Source organism: Mirounga angustirostris, unplaced genomic scaffold (genome assembly GCF_029215605.1).
Source record: "Mirounga angustirostris isolate CCGP_5_RB_7025 unplaced genomic scaffold, mMirAng1.0.hap1 SCAF_12, whole genome shotgun sequence".
In the NCBI taxonomy this organism is placed as follows: Eukaryota; Metazoa; Chordata; class Mammalia; order Carnivora; family Phocidae; genus Mirounga; species Mirounga angustirostris.
The window spans coordinates 70,332,483-70,338,963 of record NW_026991720.1 but is presented as its reverse complement, the minus strand read 5'-3'; positions in this window follow the sequence as shown (position 1 = coordinate 70,338,963).

The window sequence follows — 6,481 nt, the reverse complement described above, 5'->3', positions numbered from 1 at the left end:
CTCAGTCAGTTAAGCGTATGCCATTAGCTCAGATCATGATCCTGGAGTCTGGGGATCGAGCCCTGCATCAGGCTCCCTGCTCAGCTTCTCCCCCTCTCTCTGCTCCTCCCCCCACTCATGCTCTGTCTCTTGCTCTCTCTCAAATAAATAATATCTTTTTAAAAAATTAATCAGTTGTATATGTGTCGATCTACTTCTGACAGTCTTCTGTTTATCCTTATGCAAATACCACATTACCTTAATTATTACAGCTTTATCCTAAATCTTGAAATCAGATGGTGGACAACCTTTAGCTTTCACTATACTCTTTATAGAGTCGTCAAATTTGGAAATACCGAGAGGGGAACTTTTTCTCACATAATTACTCTGAACACTTGTACATATTCTGGAAGCATCCCTTTGCTTCTTATAATAATTTACATCAGTTGCTATTAAGCCTTAAGTATCCTAAGAATTCATTATAAGTTCTTGCTTTCATATTCTCTTGCAAATGAACCCCTTAGATGAATCACTTCATGTCCATGATGCGTGTGATTTGTCATGGAGAGTCACTAATACCAGGTATCCGGCAAGTGGGGTGCATTACTGAACAGCTCTACTGTTCAGACTGTCCAGTTATCTTGCTCTCCCATGGTTTCCTGATGCATGGGAGCCTGGCACCTCATTTCAGAGGCTTTGAAAACAGGTTGTGCAGGTTGCATTTGAAATGGCAAAGAGCTCACTTTTAAGTCTTAGGAATTCCAGGGAAAGTAGAATCACTTGCACCAATTCAGTCCATGGAAATGAGGAATCAAAAACATTAGTCATGCAAACTATTATGTCACAAAGCAAGGGGATTTATGCTGAAGACAGAGCCGTGGCCTTGTCTTTTGAATGCACGAAACCTCCCCTTTGTCACCAAAGGATTCTTTTGGACAGAAACTTTTTTTTTTTTGTCTAGAGCATTTTCATAGTGGAAGAAGTGTATATTATATCACACTTCCCACTCTATAATTATTTTCCTATCCATAATTTTCTCTCCCCAAACTAGTGACAGACAAAACTTAATAAATGTGACAAATGCCTTTGCATAATAACAGTCATTTGTTTAGCAACATTATTGAAGAAATGTAACAAAGTACCAGCTTCAAAACATTTTTCTAAAATGAATTGTACACTTCCTTGTCTTCATAATGGAATATGCTGAACAAATTTAATCTTGCCTGGTAACTCAGGCACTATTGAGGATGTACTGGTGTTTGTTCTCGTGTGAAATTATTGTACTTTTTACTTCCTGTGTTCATTTAATAGCTTCCCTCCCCTCCTTTTGGTATTGGCCTTTTATTTTGCAAACTGCTATATTGGACATGAGATAATCGAGCTTGCTGGAACTGTGAGAGAAGAGCACATGGGTTCTGTGTGGGGCCCAAAGGCTTCTCATGATTTCTTTTCATTAAACTTTGTGACATGTTCTGCTTCCCAAGTGACTCAGAGGTTCTTGGCTTTGTAATAGATAGTGAAAATCACTGGAAATAACCAATTGTGTGTGTTTGTGTGTGTGTGTGTGTGTAAGAAGGTCTGGTGTGGTATCTGTGTGCTAAATATGTGAGAGGTAAATACATGGATATATACAATTAATATGTATTTTAAGTTCCTCAAGAGTATCTCTACATACCTGTGTCTGGTATAAACTAATCCCTCAATAAATGTTAGTTGAATGAATTAAAAAACGTTTAGACTTGGCATGTATTGATAGGTAATAGTCATAGCAACTTTGACAATTTTACAATTCTTCCTACAATGTGGGAAATGTGTTCTGTCACCCTGGAATGATGCCCCAATTCCTTCTGGAAGAGAGATGGCTATTTTAACATTGTAATGACCGCTGGCTACACCAGCTTTGGGGGCTAAACTTCCAGGCAACTAGCTTTGTGTAGAAGGGTGTTAACTGTTCCACTCGTGCCCACCCAGCTCAAAACCCCTCTCTAGGGGCCAGGGGCACCTTCCATCTAATTTTCCTCAAAAAAGAAAAAGCTTATTTGCCACTTTCTTTTTTCTTTTTTTTTTTAAAGATTTTATTTATTTATTTGACAGAGAGAGACACAGCGAGAGAGGGAACACAAGCAGGGGGAGTGGGAGAGGGAGAAGCAGGCTCTCCGCAGAGCAGGGAGCGCGATACGGGACTTGATCCCAGGACCCTGGGATCATGACCTGAGCTGAAGGCAGTCGCTTAACCAACTGAGCCACCCAGGCGCCCTATTTGCCACTTTCTAGTTAACAAAATGTTATTCAGAATATTAATATCAAAGGCAGTTGCAGCATCAAGATTTTCATGCCGCCGTTGGATTGAAGGGGAGTGGATTCTTTAACTGCTAATGCTATTGAGTCAAGACATGAAAGTAGAATGTAATGATTTAGAAGCAATTAGCTGTATTTTCCTTCTGGAATCAACCAGTAAAACACAGTTGGTCTAAGCGTGGAGAAGGATCTGGGCCCCCACATCCCACTGATTTCATCCAAGATAAATAATAAAATTAAGACTAATAAAATCAGACTGTCTCTACCATGAAATAAGATATTTGATTTGATGGAGTCTTGCTTAAAAATTATTTCCATTATTTTTTATCCTTTTTTCATGATATTTGGGTGTCTTCATCCATGAAGGACAAGTTATTTCCAATGGTATCTGTAATACTTCTCCTTTTAATGTTTATCAGATTGGTTTTGCATTCATATCCTCTTCTAAATTATGCTAATGTACCTTGATGCTTAAAATGACTAGTTTAGATCTCCAAATTGCTTGAAGTTGACTCTGATTTTGAATCAACTTACTTTACTGACAACAAGTTGTATCAGCCCCACGTGACTGCTTGGATCATGCTGTGATCCTTGGGGAAAAGATTACAGGGAGGGAGAACACAGAATACAGCATCTCCTGAAAGACTCCACCTCCAAACCTCGGACAATCTCTGATCGCTTGGATGATCTAGCCCTCAACAGCCCAAATTTGCATGTCCTTCTAATCAAAATAATCCTGAGGTTGAGATATCCGCTGGGACTCAAATTCGAGATTAAGTGCCCCCACTCTGTCAGTTGGAAAGACTTGATAAAGAGGTAACCTTACGATATGGAAACGTTAACAGGACCTGAATCTTTGTAAAACTGTAGCAGACCTCGTCCTGCAGAGACATAGCCCCTCATTAGTCTGGGCATCGCACAATTGACTCCCGCTGTGTTCATGCAGCCTTCATCTTGTCTGTTACCAGTGGTGGATGTCTTGGTAAGTCAATGAAGCTTAAACCTCAGGGCCCTTCTTCCCCTCCAAGGGCCCCTTCTAAATAAATTTTCACATTAATACATTATTTTGTATTAAATTTTTTTTTTCCCTGAAAGAAGGCCCCAATATTATACAAGCAACTGGTCCATAAGACATGGCTTCGCCCAGCTGTTACTAGCGGGGTTTCTACCTGTGGAGGATGTGACAGAGATGGTGGATTTGTGAGTAACAGTTTTCTCTACGCCACGCACATCTAAACATTACCCTTTTGTTTCCACTGTTTGTCTGACTTGGTTTTGTTTCTGCCTCTACTGTTGCCTCCCAGTCTGCAACTATCTTCACACCATCCCCCCAAAAATTTCCCTAAGTCAGAGTTTCTCTGTGTCAGACCTGTCCCTCTGCCTCTTAGATTTCAGGGTAAGTCATGAATCTCCCCCGCAGTCGGCAACAGCTCAGGCATTCTGCTCGAAGCTGGGCTGGTGCAGATGGGTGACAGCCTTGTGTGGGGTTTGGTGTCTGGGCTGTTAAACATGGGAGACCTTGTGCATATGTGCAAATATCTGGTGCTCCTCATCCTTGGAGCTGTGCGTACTTGTTGCATAGAATCTGCAACTATTCTTCTCTGAGTCAACTGTCCCTCCAAATATTACCAAGTACGTTGTTGGAAGTGTTTTGTGTGTTTCAGTGTCACAGAACCCCTAATACTATAGGATTTCTGGGGTTAGACTGGGAAGGCAAAAGTTGGAAAATTTAGGGCATATTGTTTTGTTATGACAGAAAGCCAGGATTTTTTTTTTTTTTAATAAAATTGAACACATTCTTTCTGGACTTGCAGACCCAGCTTTCTTTGATGATTTAAAAAACTTGGGAGACACTGAAATTGGTGCAAATATTTGAAAAGTGTATCACCTTGTCTGAATTAAGGGAATTTAATACTGTCAGTTTAGGTGGGTGCTGATAAGATCCATTCATAATTGTGGTGGTGCTGTGATGCTGTTAGCAGTTTACAAACATACTTCCCTATCTACCTGATGGCCAGTGTCCGGAGAGAGACAAGGATTCTCTTCCACATTGCTTGGGCTCAGCACTCCGGCAGCTGGCTTTTCAAGTGCAGCTGAATGGAACACAGTGTGAGAAAACCACTATCCCAGGCTGATCTGCAGAGCCATTAGAAAGGGACAGTGCCTCTCCCTGTTCTGCGGGCTGGACAACAGCTTCCTTCTGCCAAGACAGTCAGTAAGGACAACCACTTTGAAACCCAGCCTTCTGGCTACAAACTATAGGAAGTTTCTCGAAAGTTCTGAATATGTTCCCCAATGAGAGTCTGCCACTGCTGTCTCTCCTTAGACGGAATGCCCCTTGACTTCAGGGGATGTTTTGCATGAAGGAAGACTCTGGGATTTACTTTTAAAGAAGTTTAATGTTTTCAGTTGATAAGTCTGAGAACCATCCTCACACCCATCAAATGGCTTCTTTTATTTTCAGACTCCTATGAAAATGAGATGTCTGTTATGTCCTAAGTATGGGGGGATAAGTAATTATCAAAATAAACAATTTTATACAAAGGAGAATGATTTTCCCCCCTCTGTGCCCATTTATTTAAAACCCTTCCTGAGCCTACCTGGCAAATCCCAAGGCTCTTCCTCAAGGAAGGTTAAGAATTAAGTCCCCTACCCTTCCCATCTGTTTCTTCTTCTTAAAAAAGTTCTCAGGCTTTCTTCCCGCCACTCTTCCTGGGCTCATGACAGAGGAACACAGATGAAGATTGATTTCAAAATAAGCATGTGGGCGCAGAGATGTGAATAAAGAAAAACCGAATGGCGGCCTGAAAGAACGCAGAGGTTTACAGAAATGATGTACCTCCTGTAAAAATCTTAACTGTTCCACGAGTCTCGGTTTCACGGAATGCCTCTCTGGAATGATTTTCTTTTTCAGTAGCTGCAATACATAAAGGCCACTGAAACTTGCAGTTATCCTCCCCCTGCTTTTTATAAACCCCTCAGGTTCGGGTCAGCTTTCATGCATCTAAGCCCGGGTGGCAACTCTGGTTTAAAGGCCATTTCATGCCTGATAAAATTTCATTAGGCATTTTAACTTTTAATTTCTTTTATTGACTTATCGTGCAGATGGAGAGAAATGTTTAGAAAGGGGAAAAAATTTAAACAGGGATTTACTGAAGTCATGTTTCAGTAAGGAAGGAAATACCATTGACTTTATTACAGCTGCCTAATGTTTTCCACAAACTGTAGAAATAATGCGTTGTATCTCGGTGACCTACAATAGCAGCTGACTGCTTGCACATGATGGAAATGCAATTTTGGGTTTGCTAAAAATTAACTATTGAATGCCCTGGTGTCTGTGTCTCACTGTATCTTGTGTCTGGTTTGCTCTACAGGCTCTTTTCAAGTGGTGGACAGTCGTCGGCTGCAGGTTTGAAGGCCAGTGTGCAGCTTCCTGAGAGGCGGCCGGGGTCGTGTGGGGAGAGGCCACACCAACACCCATGTGTCTGTCTGCTGTCCCTCATGGTCCTAAGAGCTGATGTGAAGATTTCCTCTGCTTTCTTCCTGTGCACCCTGCACCTGCCCCCCCTTCCCAGTGCAAACCAACCAGACCCCCCTCTCTCACTCGCTCCCACTCGCCCTCGCTCCCTCCCTCCGCTGGGCCTTATCTGGTATGTTCAGTGATGCGATAAAACAAAAAGGGAAGTTTTTGATTGCACGAACACACCCTTTGGAGAGATTCCAGCTAGAGAAGAGTCCGTGAAGGAAAGCGAGAGCAGTGTGGGGAGGCCGAGGTGCCAGGATCGAGGAAAATGCAAGCTTAGAAGGAAAAAATAATAACATGCTGGAGTGGCAGTGGTGGTTTCGAGAGGTCTGGGGGGTGGAGGGAGTTCAAAAAGGAACTTGCCTAATGAGGCCTCTGAAGATTTACTGCTGAGGCCTCTGCTGAGAAGAGGATCCGGAGAAAAGATGTTCTGCCCTGACTAGCTTCACAGGAAGTCAGACAGGGTTTGGATTCTCTGGCAGGGAGAGAAGAGAGACTGTTCAGCCGGCAGCATCTACGGACTTGCAGTTTAATTGTTTTTAAAGAGCCCCCTTCCATGCAGCATTCGTTACCCTTGTACATGCAGTTCCCGAGGCGGAAAACCAAATAGAGAAACCATTCTGGATGAAAGCCGTTCCCATTTGTCCCGAGGATGACCACATCATTTCCAGGGGGTACCAT